Source organism: Martes martes (assembly GCF_963455335.1).
Source record: "Martes martes genome assembly, chromosome: 13".
Classification (NCBI taxonomy): Eukaryota; Metazoa; Chordata; class Mammalia; order Carnivora; family Mustelidae; genus Martes; species Martes martes.
In genome coordinates this window covers 36,627,540-36,647,730 of record NC_137901.1, presented here as the reverse complement: position 1 = coordinate 36,647,730, position 20,191 = coordinate 36,627,540, and the positions used below count along the sequence as shown (strand labels likewise).

The following is a 20,191-nucleotide window of genomic DNA, read 5'->3' as shown; positions in this document are numbered from 1 at the left end:
GGGAGGAGCTGGGTGGGAGGTAGGGACAAGCTGACTCTCCTGAGGGCTAAGCCAGACATGGGGTTTGATCTTATGACCCTGAGATCTTGACCTAAGCCGAAACCAACAGCGGGCTGCTTAACCGACTAAGCCACCTAGGCACCCCCAAAGTTCTTAGTTTTTTAGCCCTCTCATGAAAAATCTGCAGTCACCACAGATAAAGTCCCTGCAGAATCTTTACTCCTTCTGTTGTCCAGTCTCCAGCTCACTCGTTGCCAGCACTAACACTGGCATTCGCAGTCCCCCTGACTTTGTTCCGTTCTTAAGTTCCTTTCACTGTTTTCTTGAGGTCTTTTTCCTCTCATACAGGGCATGTCTTACAAGTCTATGTTTGGGTTCATTTTTCTTTGCATAATCCAAAGAATCCTAAATCATGCCAAAGCCAGTTGTCTTGCCACCCCCAAAATGGTTCTGAATCCAAATACAAAGATGACATCTGGTGTGGTCTTATACACGTCGGCTAGTTTTTCCTGAAAATCTGTCTTAGGTACCGTTGCCTTTCTGGGTGAAGAACATCAACGACTATCTGTTTCCGCTGAAGTGGTTGGTGGGTCATGAACTTCCTGGTCTGGATAGTTACTGTGTCATTGATGGTGGCCAAGCTTCAGGCAGCCGGGCAGGAAAAGAGAGCTTTCTAAGAGTTTCATCATTTGAGCTCTAACATTTAGGTTTAGGATCCATTTGAGTTAATTTTGACATGTGTATGGCTTGAGGAAGGGACCTTTTGTATATGAATATCCAGTTTCTAAAAAGACTATTCTTTTCCCATTAAATTGGCACCCTTGATGAAAATCTATGGACTACAAATATGAATAAGAATATTTTTTTGGACTCTCAATTCTATCTAATTGGTCCGTATGTCTATTCTTATATCAGTACCACACTTTTTGATACTGTAGCCTTGTAGTAAATTTGAAATGTGCGAGTCTCCCACTTTGTTCTTTGTTTCGGTTATTGCTGGTCCCTTGCATTTTCATATGAATTTCGAGATCAGTTTATCAATTTCAACTGAAAAGGCACTTGGGAATGTATAGAGATTGTGCTGAATATGCTGGTTAGTTAGGGAGTATTACCATCTTAAAAATAATAAGTCTTTGGGGGTGCCTGGGTGGCTTAATCAGTTAAGGGTCTGACTTGCTTTTGGCTCAGGTCACAATTTTATGGTTGTGAGATTAAGCCCTTCGTCGGGCTCTGTGCTCAGTGTGGAGTCGGCTTCAGATTCTTTGCCCCCGGCCCCTGCTGCCCCTTTGCCCTGCTCAGGCTCTCTCTCTCAAATAAATAAATAAAATCTTAAAAAATATATTAAGTCTTCTTTATTTATTTAGGTTTTCTCTCATTTCTTTCAATAATATCTTATAGTTTTCAGCGTTCATGGCTTATACTTCTTTAATTAAATCCATTCTTTTTTTTTATGCTATTACAAATGAGATTTTTTTTTTAAAGATTTTATTTATTTATTTGACAGGAGAGACACGGTGAGAGAGGGAACACAAGCAGGTGGAGTGGGAGAGGGAGAAGCAGGCTTCCTGCTAAGCAGAGAGCCCAATGTGGGGCTCAATCCCAGGACCCTGGGATCATGACCTGAGCCAAAGGCAGATGCTTAATGACTGAGCCACCCAGGTGCCCCTGTAATTATTTTCTTAATTTCACTTTTGGGTTATTCACTGCAAATGTATACAAGTACAATTTTTTTGTATCTTGTATGTACAGTTCATATTTTTTGGTGAATTAATTTTATATTTTGTAATTTTGTTGAGCTTATTCATTAGTTTTTGTTTTTAAGATTTATTTGTCAGAGAAAAAGAGAGAGCACATGTGCATGCACATAGCAGGGGGAGTAGCAGGCGGAGGGAGAAGCAGTCTCCCTGCTGAGCAAGGAGCCCAATGCGGGACTCCTTCCCAGGAGTCCTGGGATCATGATCTGAGCCGAAGGCAGATGCCTGACCCACTGAACCACCCAGGTGCCCCAATTAGTTTTTGTTTTTAGTGCATTCCTGAAGATTCTGCCTATTCACAATTATGCTGTCTGCAAACAGATAGTTGGAGGGAAGAACCCATAAAATAGTGTGTGTGTCTGGTACACAGCGAGCTCTCCCAGGTGACAGCTTGTCTCATGCTTCCTCGTTAGTTGCTGTTCCCCTCCTCTGCAGTCAGTCCCCTGCAGGCCATCCCTGCCTGGCTGGATTCCCAAGAGTGGGACAGCATGGATGCTGACCTGCCTGCACCAATTTACTCCAAGCCCTGAGCACCACGTTCAGCCCCCTCATTGGCCCTGGCTCTAGTCTCTTCTCCCAGGTGGAAAGCCGTCCCAGATCCAAACAGTGCCCACCCCTATGGTGTCCCCAAACAGAGAAAGGATGGAAGTGGAGGTTTTCACAGCCCTGCATTCCATCTTCCCAAGGTGGGGCATCCCCTTGTGGGTCCTGCGGGGAGGGGGCCCTCTGAGGGGGAAAGAGAGGTATGGAGAGAACGCACCCTAGCATAGGGTCCTTCAAACCAAACTGTGAATGATCCAAATAAACCAAAGTAAAAAAAGCTCCATAAATGCTAACTTTATATTAAAATTATAGTATCTAGGCATTCTCCCTCTCTGTAAATTATACAGCTGCATAGCAGTCTCCCAACACTCCACACATTTCTTTTGCTCACATGGGCCGGGCCCTGGTCCTGCCAGGACTACGGTCCTACCTTGAGGTGCCCACAGTTCAATGACGGAGATGAAGTGAGCTGTGCCAGGTGGGCTTTGAAGGAAGTAGCTCTTACATTGCTCTGGGAGTTCCAGGGGCTTTCCAGCACACAGTGTCCTCTTAGTTGAGGGGATAGGGCCAAGGGTCCCCATGGGCCTTTGGATACACTTGGGTTCCCTGACTGCTCCCAGAGTGGGCCGGGGCCCTGATGGAAACTGAGGCCCAGCTGCCTCTGGCAAGCAGATGGCTTCACCCAGCATGAGGCCAGGCTCCCCACCGAGCTCTGCCTGACACCGTATCCCCTCCACACGCAGGGCGGGGGCTGGGGCCAGTCCTCCCACTGCAGCTGAACGTCCACAACCATGCACCGCCTGTGCCCCTTCTTCCCAGCCTCTGCAAAGCCAGGGCACTAAGACCTCCTCCACGGGCCACTGGGAGGGTGAGGCTGGCATGGGGCACAGCGTAGGGGCTCAGCGAGGGTCTCTCACCTCCCCGCCTCCCTCCTGCACCGGGTGGGAGCTTGACCAGGGCAGTTCACTTCCTCTGAGTCAGGTGCTGTGCCTGCCTCCTCTCGAGGAGGGTCTCCTTCAGTCCGCAAGTGGGGGACTCACACTGTGCCCTAGTCTGGGGGCAAGGCCAGCGTCCACTGCTCTGGAGCGCTGAAAGCAACAGGGCGGGGGAGGGGAGGCCACGGGCGTGGACTCCTCCCCAGTGGGAGCCCCAGGTCCACCCCCCACCCACCTCGTGCCTCCCCCGCCCCAGGTAATCACACAGCTGCACTCCACCAACACAGGATTGCTCAGAGATATTATTCCCCAAGTTGGAAAAAAAAAAACCCAAACCAAAAAAACCCAATGCTATTATGAGCAGAGTCTATTGAAGGACAGGCTGAGAGCATTTTGGAGATGCATTGCTGTTAGTCGGTTTTATGGCACATTTGCATTTAAATAGATTCTTTAACTCTTTTTCTGAACTTCACAATAATACAGCCTGAAAATGCTGACTAATAGGGTGGCGTGTGCTTAATTTTCGCTTTAATTTTAACACTGATACATTGTCTTAATCGTAGCCTTTCTGGCTCAAATGACATTTGCAAATGCAAGTTTTAAATTTGTTTTTTCTTCTTTTTGGTTAAAAATCAGACAGTTTCGGGATTTGCGTTACAGAAAAGGTGCTCCTCTTGTAGGCTGGTCCTGCTGTCCCAGGTCTGAGCTCTTTCTGGAAGTCAGCGGGTTGTGTCTCCCACCTCCTGACTTCAGCGAGCTGCAGCGTCCAGCCCGGGAGCTCTGCCAGGAAGGGCTCCCCAGCCGAGCCCCCCACCAGTCCTCAGCCTCAGCCAGTAGCCTACTCAGACTGGCTCGGACTGGCTCGGACGTGCTCGGATGGGCTTGGACCACGTCTCAAGAGCTGAGGATTACATTTTTAGGAAATCTGCGAGCCAGTTCCTCAGGCATCATTATTAAAAATTATATCATGTAAACTTCTAAGTAAACAGAATATATTAAAAATGAAGGTAAAATATACTCAAAACTCATTACTTCATTCTGGTTTTATTACTATCTGTGTCCTTGGGCTCATTCACATCCGTGGCGGAAGGACCATATAATGGTTTTCAGTAAGGTTATGCTGGTGGCTTAAAATTGGCCCCAGTGGGAGCATTTATAAACCAGGCCCCCTTTTTTTCAAAGAGGCATTTGCTAACCGTGTACCAGCACACCACTGAGAGCAACTGGCCCAGCCCTGAGTAACTAGGGGCCTTCTTTCTGTCTTGTTGTCAGCCCAGGGCCGGACAGCCCCAGGTGGCCTCCTCCCAGAACGGTGGCTCTCAGCATTCCAGGGGTGGCTTGGCCTGTGCCAAAGGCTGAGGTGATTTCTCTCGATGCAGCCCAAAGCAGCAGACAAAAGCAGCTGAACGAGACTGCTAAGGGGGTCTGTTCTGTTCCCTGCACACTCCCTCACTCTCCGGACTCGGAGAAAACTCCCCACAGGGATCTCTGCCCCTCCTCTCCTTCAGCCTGGGACCCACCTTGCCTAGGAGCTACGTGGGGGCCTCAGGCCCAGCCAGTGCTCTGATCCGGATGGCCTCCCAAGGTTCTGGCCTCCCACCTGGATGGCAGCAGCAGCATCTCACTGATTCCTCATCTCCTTCTTCGGTCTTCTTCTCACGGGGCCCTTGTGATGGCCCTGCTCTCCTCCAGGACCCACACTGGCTCCCTGCTCCCTGCCCCAACCCTCAACAACTCTCCTCTCTGGCTCTCAGGCACCCACCCTACCCTGCAGCCCAGTCACGGCGCTTACCATGAGGGGCTTCAAGAGAGGGAGCGTGAGGAACACCTCTGCATATATGAGTTGGTTTAAAAAGGAACAAATGCCCATTCTGCCATGACTGAAGCAAAGCATTCTTTTTGTCAAAAGAGAGTTGTTGAAATGGTCCCAGATGCCAATTGTCAGACTTTTCTACCCCATGGCCGCCTCTCCTCTGCTACTGCTCTCCTCTCCTCCTCCCTCCCTTTCTAAATCCTGTCCCTGCCCCAGGGCCCACAGGAAGGCCAACACCACCTCCCAATCCTTCTCCCCTTGAAACAAAGGATGAGAAAGGCAGCTAGCGAAGAGGCACCATATCGCTCCCATGTTCCAGGGTGGGATGCCAGCCCGTGATGCAGGACTCGTCCGAACGTCCTGTGACTCTCATCCACACACTCATCTAGAGCAAAAAAGGCCAAAAGTTGGGAAGGAGGGGTTGCCCTTCAACTTGAGTGCAGAGCGGGGCTCTACCAGAGCCCTTGAAGAGCTTGATCAGCGTTCTCTGTGGTTTTGGGGGGGCACTATGGACACAAGTGCAGAGCCTGCCTGGGAAATGAGCAAGTGAGAAGCAGGCTTGCCACCCCAGGGTGACATCAAGGCAGAGTGAGCTGAGTTTTAAAGGATGGCCAGAAGTGAGAAAACCTAGAAGATTAGGGAGGGCATCAGGGGCCGGAGGAGCAGAGCATAAGTGCAGAGGCTCCAGTGGAAATGGTGCGCTCCAACCTCAGGGGCCCCCACAGGCTGGCGGAACAGCAGAGGGTCTTGCCAGCAAAAGTGCAAGGCCCCGGAGAAGGCACCCAGGGCCCCGTCAGCACCCTGCCTCCTCAGCCACTCCCCATCCTCCTCCGTCTCCCATGCCAGCCTCCCCAGGGCCACTTCGTCTCTCTGTGTCGCCTGACCTCTCCAGATTTTAATCCCCCTGTGCTGTGACAGCTGTCAGTTCAAATGCCACCTCTGGGCTCCTCCTCCTTCACATCTCCACTCCACACCTCCAACCAACTTTTCGAACACAATACATCCGACTCTGAGCTCATTATTTTTCCTTCAAAACCTGTTCTGTTTTCCTCATCTCTCTGATTCACAACACCATCCTTCCAGCCGGAAGTCAGGGGCTTCCTCTGTCCACATAAAATGTATCCCCACACCTGCCTGGCTGCCGGTCCAGTGGTCACTTAAGTCCAGTCATTTCTCGCCATCTCCAGCGCGACCTCCCATTCCAAACAGCCAGCATCAGCTCTGAGCCAGACACCTGGCCCTCAGCTGTCCCCTGCATCCTCCACTCCCCATCCTTTATCCTTTACATAGTAGCCAGCATGATTTTTCTGAAAATGTAAACCAAAAGGTATTACTCCAAGGCTTAAACCTTCCACCCATTTCCCATGGCACCCAGAATTAAAGCTGCAGCTCCACCATGGCCCGGAAGGCCCTGTGTCTGGGTCCTTTCCACGCTCCAGGTTCATCATGTGCCCTCCCAGGGCCCCAGTGACCCTGTCCTCCTCTGCCCTCACCGTGGCACACCTCTTCTGACCAGGGATCTATGCACGCGCTGCTCTTCCTCCGCCCTCATTCTTCAGGACTCAGCTTAAATCTCTCCTTCCTGGGGTCAGCGTCCCTGGTCTCCTCACTGCCTTCACTGAGACGTCTTCCCTCTGCCCCCACCCCTTACCGTCCCGGTGCTCAGTTTTCTTCACAGTTCCTTGCATTTTGCGGACCTCGCACGCATCCTTGCCTAGGATCCAACAGCGGTACAGAGAGCTGTCCTAGGTGCTGGACACCCAGCTAGGAAAACCCTGGGCCTCCTTGCCTCCGGGAGTCCAATCCCACCCCACCCTTCATTCTGCCAATATTCAGGGGCCACCACTGGGGTTTTCCTCTCCTTCGGACACCCACCTTCCACTTATCCTATCAGTGGAGGGCATTTCCATCCCCTTCCTTGCATCAACGGCAAGACACCTCCCTGTCCCCACCCAGGACCAAATCTGACCTCGTAGCCTCCAGCAGCCCCCCACCAAGCTGCCCAGCGAGGTGGCCTCTGGATTATGAAAGGGGCCTTGTCCACAGATACCACAGGCTCACTGAATAGTGGGGGCAGAGAAGTGGGGAGGAGGAGAGGCAGCAATGTACGACTGGGCTTGGGGCTGTCTCTTACCTCTTTGCTTAATCTCCTTGATAAAGTTTATGTGATTTTCAAAGAGCTTCCTAAAGCCAGTTTTCTTTGTGTGTAGGCTTTGAGGATGGAATGCTCTGACATCTTCCTGGCTTGACATCCAGGAGGGTCTGGATAAACCGAGGCATTTTTGTGAGGTTAAAGAAGGGTAACCTGGAGTACCCAGCTGGCTCAGTCGGTAGAGCATGTGACTCTTGATCTTGGAGTGGTGAGTTCAAGCCCCACAGGGGATGTAGACATTACTTAAAAATAAAATCTTAAAAAAAAAAAGGAAGAGAAAAAGGAAGAAAGTTAACCTTTAGGAGTTTCTTCTGTTTTTGTTTTGTTTTTCTTGTTTTTGTTCATTTCCTATTGTGGGAAATTTCAAACATATAGGAAAAACAGAGTTAACTGAATGATAAACCTCTATATACCTCCCTTCACGCCAGTCCTGGCTCATCTTTACCCCACTCCCCAGAGGATTATTTTGAAGCAAATTCCACAATTCAAAACATTCCACCTGCACATATTCTCACAGCACCTCTGAGAGATAAGGAATTTTTATGTAAATATAATCCCAAGAACCACATCTAAAAATTTTTGAGAATTTCCTCATGGTATCAAAGATGCAATCAATATTCATCTTTCCCTGGTTGTTTCATAAAGGGTTCTATTTTTGTGTTGTGCTGAAATCAGAATCCAAGTAAGGTCCACACTTGACTACTGGTTGAAAAAGCTCATGAATCTCTTTTAATGTATAACTTCTCTTCCAACTTATTTTGCTCTGGTAATGTATTTGTTAAAGAATATGCTTCAGCTGGGGTGCCTACTGGCTCAGTCGTTGGGCATCTGCCTTCGGCTCAGGTCATGGTCAGGTCCTGGGATCAAGCCCCACATCAGGCTCCCTGGCTCAGCAGGAGGCCTGCTTCTCCCTCTCCCACTACCCCTGCTTATGTTCCTTCTCTCACTGTGTCTCTAAAATAAATTAAATAAATAAATAAATAAATAAATAAATAAAATCTTAAAAAGAAAAAAAAGAATATGCTTCGGCTGGAGGCATTCTCTTCATCTCTTGCCCTTGTCTCCCTTCCTGTGAGAGTCTGGGTTCCTCTTTGCTTTGTCTTTCCTGAGAGCCAGGCAGGGGAGGGGCCTGGGGGTCTAGCTGTGACAGCATCAGTCATGTCACCCCTGTTTCGGAGAATACAGCCCTTCTACAGCAGCCCTGGACTCCAGCGGCCTCAGTCCCCCGGGGTCTAATCTCTCCGGGGCACCCTGCCAGCCCTCAATGTCTGCACTGGGTGGGGGGCAGCAGGTGGGGTCCGGGGGCCTGTCCGTGTCCACCAGGGACCACAGTCTTGTGGCATTGATAGAGGTCGTGCCCCAGAAATGTGTCTCGGTGAGCGTTTGGACTTGAGTGAGGTGATCTGGGGGAGAGCTCAGGGATCGAGCCATTCCCTCTGGAGTGGGGGCCATCTGGCAACAGAGGAAAATCGCATTTCATCCAGGAGTCTCAGGGCACGAAGTGGGCTAACGCTGTCATCAGTGAAGAAGTCATTTTCCTTCATCAGGAACGGGGGTGGTCCCTGGTCTTCAGGTGGGGGCAGGATTCCGGGCGGCTGTCCGGCTCAGGTGCGGTCAGGGACTGTCCTGTTGCTAGCTTCATCTGTCCCATCACAGAGCAGCCTCCTCTGATGTGGGTCAACGGGAGAACACAGTGGCCTGGTGGCGGGGGCCAGGACAGCTCCTAGCCCACAGGGCGCCCCCTGCATGTATGGTTTCTGTCCCTGGAGCCCGGGGGCCAGCCTCCAGCTCTCGGGGCCTGCGGGCTGCTCGGCTTCCCCAGCATGTTAGGCCAGGGACCGCGTGGGTATCTGTTTCCTGAGTCGGTGGCCTTCCCTCTCTGCAGCGCTCTCTGGGCCTGGTCCCTTTACCTTTCGGGGCTTATGCCTTTTTTAAACAATTTTTTGGTTCCTTGACTATCAGAGGACTTCAGGGAGGGAGCAGAGGCAGGTGATCCCACAGCACGTGGACTGGCGGCCCCTGGAGCTCTGGTCTGGGCCTCCGTGGCCAGAGAACCAAGCCTCAGTGAAGTCATGGCCTCCACGAGGGGAGCCTGGTGCTTCAGGCCAGTAAAGCCCCTTGTTGCGAAACGATGGAAATATAGGGACCAGAGGCTGATACTGGAATCGAGAAGGTTCCAGTTCCCTTATTTAATGAGAACTGCACTTTCTTCTGCTGGTATTCCGCTTCATCATCGGATTTCGCCCCGAGGGCTGTGTCATCACAGTGGAACCTCCTGGACTCATTTGTTCTCCAGAGCGGATTCCCATGGCAGAGGAACTTGGTTTCTTTCTATCTGGAGCCGCAGAAATATCTGCTTCTTAGAAACTGTCAAGGTAGCGAATGGACACTTTAATAAGAACCGAACTTCTCGTCTGTGAGATCCAGTATTTTTAATTAGCTAGCTGGACAGCTACTTGTCTTCTTTAAGGTATAAATTATTAAAGGCCACGGGAGGGAAAACGTCCATGTAATGCAATGACGTGCTCACACCATTTATGTCTCAGTAACGTGGCTCTGCTCAGTTGTACTCTGTGGAGAAATAATGGCAATATGATAAAAGAATCATCACTTGTGTGTGCTCCCAGGGAGCCAAGAATGTTCCACCGCTGTCATAATTACACATCCCTGGAAATGTGTTAAAGGCGCAGGAGATGTCTTTGTGGCTATCATTCAAGAGGCAAGTCAGCACTGGGGATGGAAAGTCTGATTCGGGTTCTGCAGTCCCCAAATGTTTCATGGGGCTCATGGCACGCTCACGGAGGAGAAAGTGGGAGACCGCTGGGGCCAGGGCTGCAGCAAACGGGCTGAGATGAAATCAATTTATAACCCCCTTTTAAAAAAGCTCGTTCCTCTCTGTGTAATCACATTTTTAAAGAGCGGTATGTGTGTGTAGGCTGGGATTCGCTACCGGAAGTGAATGCAATCTCTGAATACAGCACGAGGAGGGCATGTCATTAGAAAGCAACCCTTGTCCTTAACGGTGATACAATATTAACAATAGCATCACCTGCTGTGATTTGTAGGGCAACCCTGCAGTGCCACATATGGCCCACATTTATTGTCCCCACAGCGCTGTTTAGCCAGTGAGGAAAGAAAACCAAAGAAGCTGATGATGTTACACAGGTAGGGAGTGATGATGCTCTGATCAAACCTGGGTCTGACTCAGCTCAGGGTCTCCTCCTCCAGGAAGCCTTCCCTGACCTCTACATGCCCTCTATGTTGGCGCCTGCATCATACCCTGGCACCTGCTATGCATCTGCCCCCCATGCTGGATGATAAGACCAGGCTGGGAACTTCTTCCTCATTTATTCCCAGCGCTGGCCCAAAGCAGCCTCTGAATATATTCCTCCAAAATGAACGCTATGTCAAGTCATGCCTCTCCTTCCTTTGCGGCCAGGTGCTGCTACCTCTCTGTCCCTGAGTGGCCCTCTGAGTCATGCTCACGGGCACCTGGGGTGTGAACTCCGCAAAAGGGGCCATCTCTTACAGATACAAATAAGGCGTGAAGTAAGCAGCCTTGGGAATGAGTCTTTTCTAAAAACGGAACACAACAAGGGAGAAGGGGCAAATGTCGAGAGATGGCCAGCAGACCATGAGGACAACTGTCTGCAGAAGGACACATTTTGTAACTGAAGTCTTGTTGGAAGCTCCCTGCAAGGAAGCAAAGGCAGGAAGGGTCTGGGGAGTTCATTGTGGAGGTCAAAAGTCTGTGCAGTTGGAGAAGTAGGGACAGTCCAGGACAAGGGGCCACAGCTCGAGGACTGAGGAGGCACAGAAAACCTCATTTTAAACTCAAATCCATATTTATGTCCATATTTGAGGAGGAAAAAGCATTCAAGAGAAACGGACTCCATGGGTCTGGAGGGGAATGCCGGATAGATTAAATAGGGGTCATTATATCGGACACAACCGTGAAGTTCAGGCTCTGAGCTGAGACTGTCTGCCTCTGAATGCTGCTGGGCCACTTCCCAGTGTGTCAGATCTTGGCCAGTCATTAACCTGCCTGCCCCAGTTAAACCCTCTGTAAAATGAGGATGATGCTTACGTGCATTGAACTGGGATGTTCTGAAGATTAAGAAGGTTGATACCTGTGAGGCGCTCTGGTCAGTCCACATGGCCAGCATGGGCTGGGCACCTGCTGAACCTCAGCCCTGTGGCAAGTGCCACGCATGGGCTAAGTCACAGGGTCCCCCGAGAACCCCCAGGATCATCCCCATTTTACAGAAGCAGAAATGAAAGTAGAGGTTACTTACCGTCCTTCCAAAGATCATACAGCAAAGAAGCAGCAAAGCCAGGGGTTCAATCTGGATATTCTGGTACCAGGAACCTTCTTCTAACCACTGAGCTATTCTGGATCTCAAAAATATGTTTCTGTTAGTATCAAGGCACCTGTTGTAGGTCAACTTGAACTGTTTTCCCAAGAAAGATCTATCAAAATCCTCACACCTGGTATCTGTTTGTTCTCATTTGGGTGGACTTCACCTCTATACACACGTCTAAATTTGTTAGGAGTATTCCCCATAGACAAGTGCTCAGGTCCTCTGTGATGCCACACATGGCCTTGGGTGATGAAAGCAAACCCAGCAAATGAAAATTCTATTTTACCCCCAAATAAATTCTTTCCTTTAAAGAAGAACTGATTACCTTCTGGCTCCATTGTTACCTTTGAAACATTGCTTGCCTCCTCTCCTCGGTGCCTCATCCCTCTCCACCATGATCTCTCTCAGCAGGAAAGAGAAATGAGGGGGAGGACACACTCTCCCTATCACTTCTATCCGACCGAGAAGCAAGAACTGGTTGGCGATGTGAAGATGGCAGGACCCGGCGGTATGTCCCCTGGAGACAAGGAAGGATGGGGTCCGGGGCACACCCTGGGTCTGAAGGGACAATCTGAGCCAGCAGGTGGAAGCCAGAGCTCAGCAAGGAACTCTGGCTCTGACAAGGAACTACTGAGCAGATAAAAGCTAGGAATCTCTACAGCCACCGAAGACCACGCCTGAAGTGGGGAGGCAGAATATAGAATTCACAGCTGGACAGCATTTTTACAAAAGAATGGAAAGACCCCAACTGCCATATTACAGAGGTTGATTGTGAGTGGAGATGGCTTCTGTTTTATTTTCATTTTATTTTGCTCTGTTATTTTTTGGTGCTTTCCATGCGTTCTGCAATCAACACCTGTGACTTTTGGAATCAGAAAAGTTGTTTTTAAGAATATGTGCATGGGGTGCAGGGAAGATGGTATATTTTGTAAGACCTCATGAGTGATGACGTAAAAGTCACCGTATGAAGGATCACTCTCGAAAGACAAGCTGTAAACTTCAAAATTTTACTGTGAAAAAAATATTTTGCAACTGATAAGAAATGTTGAAACCTTGGACAGCAAAGAATTTGCCAGTGTCTGCAGTATTAGGAATCAGTGAGCACACTGCTGACTTGGGGCCCTTACGCCCGCCATTCCCTCTGCCCCAGCACTTCCCCCAGACTTCCACCTGGCCTCCTCCCTCGGTGTCTGCTCCAGGTTTCAGCTCCAACACTGATCAGACTACCCAGAATAGAAACGCACCTCCTACACCCTATCACATGTGTGTCTGTTGTCTTCTTCCCCTCCCTGCAAAGTCATCTCTGGTAGCGGGGACTGTACCATTTGTTCATTGCTATACCCCTGGGGCCCGAAAAGGAGATACAATAGGTACTCTTTAAGTATTTGCTGAATACTTGCTGAATACTGAAGGAAGGAAGGATAAATTAATGATAAATTAACAATAAATTAACAAATGCATGCATGAGATCAGTTAGATATTCTAGGGAGTGGTTCAAGTGTCATCTTCTGGCACCGGGTCAGGAGACCCAGGTCCCCTCCCCATTGGCCCCCTGAGAATGACGCATTCACTAGGCTCTCAAAATGAGAGCTGGCTGATTCCAGATGTGAAGCTAAAAGTATACAGCATAAGCCTGGTACATCTTGTGAGCCTGAAAACAAGGAGCTCTCAGCTACTAGCTGAGTGATGACAAACACAACCCAAGAGCCAGCTTGAAGGGTCTCTCCCACTGGCCAGTGATGAGACCATTTGAATAATGATAACAATGTTCTGAAACACATCAACTATATGAAAATCGATGAGTTCATATTGATATTTTAAAAAAATTAATTGATCATCTTGGGAAGTTGCTAAGGCACAAATTTCTTATTCTGAAAATCGATAAAAGAAAGGAAAGAACTGAGCATTTATCCTGCTTTCCTCTACAGACTATATTTCAAGATAATCAAATAAAGAAGGAATGTTTCTTTCTCTAGAAAGCCATTCAAGCTAATAAGTGAAGAAGCAATGAGATAATTAGAAAATCACCATTTTGTGAATTCCTAATGAAAAACAGATCCAAGTAGTAGTAATTAATGACCGCAAACCATTCACTAAAAGTCAATGGAGGATATTATAATGAATGGATCAGGGTGAAAAATTAAACCCACGGATCAATGTTAGTTAGCATCTCCAAAAGTGGGCGACCAGACTTTATGTGCTTGCTGGGGTGACGCAGCAGGAAGAGCACAGCACCACCGAGAAAGTCATTTTGGAAAAAGGAAACCGAAGTCTGGATCTAATCTAGGCGTTGACTCTAACTCCCAGGAGAAGGAGCTATCAAGGATAGAGTAACAGTCCCAGGAAGCAACAAGCCAAATCCAGAAATGTTAGAAACCCTACTAGACAAAGAACTCGGGTTTTTCAATAAACATCTAGTTTTAAAAAAGACAGGACGGTGTCCTTAGATCAAAGGAGACTTGAGACATCACAACCAAATACGGTGTGCAGCCCTTATTTTCATTCTGATTTGAACAAAAAAACTACAAAAATGTGTTTTTGAGATTATCAGGGAAAAGTGAATATAACCCAGATATTAGATACTATTAGAAATTACTTATTTGGCTGAATATAATAATATTGTGGTTAGAGTTTTTAAGTTATTACTTTGAGAGATACATATTGAAGTACTTGCATATAAAATTATATATTATTTGGGACTTGCTTTAATATACTTGGGCAAAATATGTAAGTGGGAGAAGATCTGAGACAAGAATGCTGAAAGGTGACTGGGTCTTTGTAGGTGTAGCTATTAGCCCCTGTAGTTTTATACCCATATGGTATCTTATCCATGTGGGAGAGAGCAAGTGTTTACTTTTTTAAAAAATTTCTTATTGTAGACCAACACTTTTATAAAGTACAATAAAAGTGAACTGCCAAAACAGCTAAATGATTTAAAAAAAAAAAAAAAAAGACATTCAGGGTGCCTGAGTGGCTCAATGGGTTAAAGCCTCTGTCTTCGGCTCGGGTCATGACCCCAGAGTCCTGGGATCGAGCCCCATGCATGGGGCTCTCTGCTCAGCAGGGAGCCTGCTTTCCCCCACTCCCGCTCCTCTGCCTGCCTCTCTGCCTACTTGTGATCTCTGTCTGTCAAATAAATAAATAAAATCTTTAAAAGAAAAAGACATTCAACATAAAAATTTTTAAATTTTTCATTGGGTTCAACAACATAAAATTGTATTTCAGTAAGTGTAATCAGAACAAACATACCATATGGAAACAGAAAAGAATTCTTTAAACCATATTTGTTTTCCATTCCATTATATAAGTAATGAATTTGGAGAATTGCTATTTTACATTCATAAAGTTTTGCAATTCCCCAAGCATAGCTCAGAGAGTTATGAGTAAGATAGAGATTCCCTGCATTAAATGTCTCTGCACACAGTTTGAACAAAAATCATATATGTCAATAAAGTTTTTAATGTGCCAAGTGAGCTTACTTCTTGCTTGTTAAATTATCTAACCTTGTTTGGATTGCTGACAATACTACTCACAGGGGATAATGTACATCTAAACTTTTCTCTGTTTTGTTGTCATGACACTTCTAGGAGAGAAAGCAGCCTCACAGAAGCATGTTGACTGGGATGGCAGAAGAGCTTTTACAGTAATTTCAGCAAGCTCGGGGTATCCTTTTAACTTCTATCAAAAATGGAACAAATAATGCTGTATTTTAAGAATTCATCTCCAGTCTTTGATCAGTAGCCAGTGCCATCAATTTATCCTGTAAAGTTGTAGTTCAATTTAAATTACCCAGATCTTCTGATTGAAAAAAATAGATCCCAGAGCCATAGTTTCCTTACATGTGCATTATCTTTTGATGGAAAATAAAATTCAGATTCATAGATGTACAAATGTACAGTAACAGGCTACCATCAACATTTCTGATTGTTGTTGAAATATGTCATAAAAACCTGTAGAAAGTCTAACTTTTGTTTTTACCTTTTGATCTTTTGTTGCATTCCCTTGTTATTTTTTTAAAGATTTTATTTATTTATTTGGGAGACAGAGACAGCACAGAGGGAGACTGAGAGGAAGCAACCTCCCTGCTAGCAGAGAACCTGATCTAGGGCTCAACCCCAGGACCCTGAGATCATGACCCAGGCCTAAGGCAGACTTAAGGCTTAACCAACTGAGTCACCCAGGCACCCCTCCTTTGTTGTTGTTGTTGTTGTTTTATTTTTTTAAATTTATTTGACAGAGATCACAAGTAGGCAGAGAGGCAGGCAGAGAGTGAGAGGGGAAGCAGGCTCCCCGCTGAACAGAGAGCCCGATGCGGAGCTCAATCCTAGGACCCCAGGACCATGACCTGAGCTGAAGGCAGAGGCTTTAACCCACTGAGCCACCCAGGTGCCCCGTTGTTGTTGTTTTTAAAGATTTTATTTATTTATTGACAGAGAGAGACAGGAAGAGAGGGAACACAAGGAGTGGGAGAGGGAGAGGGAGAAGTAGGCTTCCCGCTGAGCAGGGAGCCTAATGCAGGGCTCCAACCCAGGACACCCAGATCATGACCTGAGTCAAAGGCAGATGCTTAAGGACTAAGCCACCCAGGCGCCCCTCCTTTGTTATTTTTAAGGAAGTTTTAAGGTCATTAAAAATATCTGCGCTATCAGACAAATCAGCAAGTCTGGATGTCAAACATCTTTAAACACTGAATCAAACTGATTCCTTGTCTCACAGAAACATAACAAATTCTTTCTACATTTTATTCTGACAGAATTCTCTCCACAACAAACACTGTATCTCAGCATGCAATAAGAAATTAGGTTCCACTTCTATCTACCACAGAAAAGTAGGATGATCTTTAATTTAATGCATTTGCCTTTATGGAATTCACAGATTCTTCATTAATCACTAAGTACACTAGTTCACCTGATTTTTTGGTTTTGGTTTTTAGTTTTCTGGTGTAGCAAGACTTTCTCAATGAAGGAAGCAGTACATTGGTTAACGAGCTCCTTAATCCAGATGACTGTTCCAGAACATTCTGTGCCCTCAGCTGTGTTAGCAGAACACACTCTCCTACACAAAACTTTAGTTCCAGACTACATCTGTTGATCATGTATTCTTTCATAGTTTTATACAGTAGTTCAGAGTTAGTTGTATTAATCGGCAATGAAGTTGAAAAGAACTGTTCGTATCACCATCAGGTTCAAATTGCAGATGTACTAGAATTGCCACATTAGCAAATCTGTGCATTCTTTAAGCTACAATGAAAAACTGTTCACTGGTTTATGTGCTCTATGGTTGGATTTCTGTATTATATTATTCAGTAGTTCCTGACTATGTCAAGCTATGGTGGTTGAAATACAGCATCAAAATAACAGGGTTAAAAATAAATCACTGGAGGGGCTCCTGGCTGACTCCGTCTGTAGAGGAGGTGACTCTTGACCTCGGGGTTGTGAGTTTAAGCCCCAAGCTGGGCCTAAAGCAGACTTAAAAGAACTATGTAAAAGTAGAAAATAAACCACTGGATTGTATTTTCTCAGTTGAGCTAATAATTTGGTAAGTTAAAAACAAACTTGATTTTTTTAAAGTTATAAAAATAAACGCTTACATTTCTCATATTTTTGTACACTTTCAGATTCTAGTTGCCAAACTAAACTTAAAATTATGCCTGTTGTAATGTGTATCTGGTACGCAGGTCACACCATACGCAAGTCATCACGTAAGCATAACAAACCCAAACTGGTCTACACCCTGCTCCTTGAGATGCGTCCAGTGACATACACGTTGAGGTCATGGCAATGTCATACTGCTATGAAAGTGTCTCAGTGTTCACCCTCAACTTCTCTATTTAAATCCTCATGAATCAGAATCAGACTGGGGATACCAGGGTCCATGGACTACAGTCTGAACAGCACCTTATCATACTACTCTCTCCCCTTCCTTTTGTGTGTTTATCTGTTTTCTATCACTGCGTAACAAATCGCCACAAACTCTGGGGCTTAAAACAACATATATTTATTATCTCACAGTTTCCATGGGCTAGGAGCCCGGGAATGCTTAGCTGGGTCCTCTGCCCAGCGTCTGACAAGGCAACAGTGACGTATCAGCTGGGCGGGGTTCCCATCTAGTGCTCAGCTTGGGAAGGATGCGCTTCGGAGCTCACTCAGGCTGCAGGCACATTCAGTTCCTGCAGCTGTAGGACCAGGCAGGGTCTGTGCTCCAATGGGCTGCGACTCTCCTTAGGCAGTTCCAGTATGGCTGTTGGCTTCACTGGGGCCAGCAGGAGAAAGGTCTATTGCTTCGAGTTTCTTCTGCTTTGAGCTTGCCTGATGAGGTCATACCCATTCTGGTAAATCTCTCTCTTCATTAACTTAAGGTCAGTTCATTAGGGACTTAAACTACATTTGCAAAGTCTCTTCACCTTTGCCATACAATGAAACCTAATCACGGCCATAACATTAGGAGGTGGTAAGCATGGAATTCTGCCTATGGGGTATGTTTTAAAATTTCTTTAATAATAACGAAATAAATTATATAAAGAATATGTAATATAGAGAGACTATATAATAGGTTATAGATAGAAAACTAAAAATTTATTAGAACCAATCGATGAATTCAGTAAAGCTGAGGGATATAAAATCAATTTATAAAAAATCAGTTACAGGGGCACCTGGGTGGCTAAGTGGGTTAAGCCGCTGCCTTTGGCTCGGGTCGTGATCCCAGGGTCCTGGGATCGAGCCCCGAATCGGGCTTTCTGCTCAGCAGGGAGCCTGCTTTCCTTCCTCTCTCTGCCTGCCTCTTTGCCTGCTTGTGATCTCTGTCTGTCAAATAAATAGATAAAATCTTTAAAAAAAAATGAGTTACATTTCTATGCACTAATAACAAACCATCATAAAGAAAAATTGAGATTTCCCATTTGTAATTGCATCAAAAAGAATAAAACACCTAGAAATAAATTTAACCAAGGTGGTGAAAAAACTGTACACCAAAACCTACAGTACACCGATGAAAGAAATTGAAGAAGACACAGATAAACGAAAAGATAGTATGTGTTCACTGATTGGAAGAATTAATATTGTTGAAATGTCCATATTAAAGCAATCTACAGACTCACTACTATTCCTATCAAAATTCCAATATAATTTTTCACAGAAATAGAACATCCTAAAATTTGTATGGAACCACAAAAGACCCCAAATAGCCAAGGCAATCTTAAGAATAAGGTTAAAGCATCACACTTCCTATTGCAAACTATATTACAAAGCCATAGTAATCAAAACAGTATGACATTAGAAAGAAACAATAACACATAGTTCAATGGAACAGAAGAGAGTCCAGAGATAAACCCAGGTGTGCATGGCCAATTAATTTACAACATAGGAGCTGAGAATACAGAATGGAGAAGGGATAGTCTCATCAATAAATGATGTGAAATGGGCAGTCACATGCAAAAAAAAGTAACTGGACCATTATTTTACACCCATATACAAAAATCATCTCAAAAAATGCTCTAAAGTCTTAAACATACTACCTGGAACCATAAAACCAAGAGAAAACACAGGGGGTAAGCTCCTTGACATTGGTCTTGACGATGATTTTTTTGGACTTGACATTAAAGCAAAGGGAACAAAAGCAAGAATTACCAAGTGGGACCACATCAAACTAAAAAGCTTCTGCATAGCAAAGAAAACAAAATGAAAAGGCAACCGATAGAATGGAAGAAAATACTTGCTCATCATGTATCTGATAAAATGTTAACATCTAAACTCTAAAGAACTTGCACAACTCAATAGCAATAAAACAAAACAATCTGATTAAAAAATGGGCAGAGGAACTGAAGTTTTCAAAAAAAGACATACAAAAGGCAAACTGGTACCTGAAAAGTGCTCACCATCACTCAGCAGCAGGGGAAATGCCAATCAAAACCAAATGAAACATCACCTCATATTGTTAGAATGGCTGTTACCAAAAAGACAAGAGATAACCAGTATTGGTGATGAGGAGCGAAGAAGGGAATGCTTGTGGACTGTTGGTGGGAATGTTCATTTGGTGCAGTCGCTGTGGAAAACTATGGTCTAACAGTCCTATCTCTTGCATTTGTACAAGAAAAATGAAACCATCTTTAAAATAGGAACATCTGGCTGGCTCAGTCAGTGAAGCAAGCGACTCTTGATCTCAGGGTTGTAAGTTCAAGCCCCACATTGGATGTAGAGATTACTCTTAAAGAAATCTTTTAAAAATTAAAAAGAGAGAGAGAGAGAGAAAATGTCTTTAAAATAAAAATAGAAAGCAGCATTTACAGAAGGAGCAGAACGACAGTGTCATGTGGACCTCTCTCTCATCACACTGGCACTAGACAGTCTGCCGGCCAGGGGACTTTGATGATGGGGGTTCTTTATGGAGTGAAACGGTTAATGCCAAGGGGTGAGCCAGGGCTGAGCTGGGTGGGCCTCCAAGGAAGCAATGTTCCTGTGCTCTGCTGGTCAGTGGCTTCAGTGCTATCGGTGGGGCTTTCAATTACAGCTCCAGGGACCTGTCTTTTCTCTTACCTTGTCAACATCTCCAGCAAAACTTGGACGGTTCTTCAATTTTCCAACAAAACTAAGCTGGGAAGAAGAGAGAAAGTAATAGACAACAGAGTGAAGATTTAG

At 46.0% G+C, this 20,191-nt stretch overlaps 1 pseudogene across 1 annotated transcript; it reads right to left on the bottom strand.

Moving 5' to 3' along the window:
* Positions 1 to 244: 244 nt before the first annotated feature.
* Positions 245 to 622, bottom strand: LOC308354021 (small ribosomal subunit protein eS24-like; annotated as a pseudogene). The gene has a single exon. The product of its transcript is annotated as a small ribosomal subunit protein eS24-like (transcript).
* Between the last annotated feature and the right edge of the window lie 19,569 nt (positions 623 to 20,191).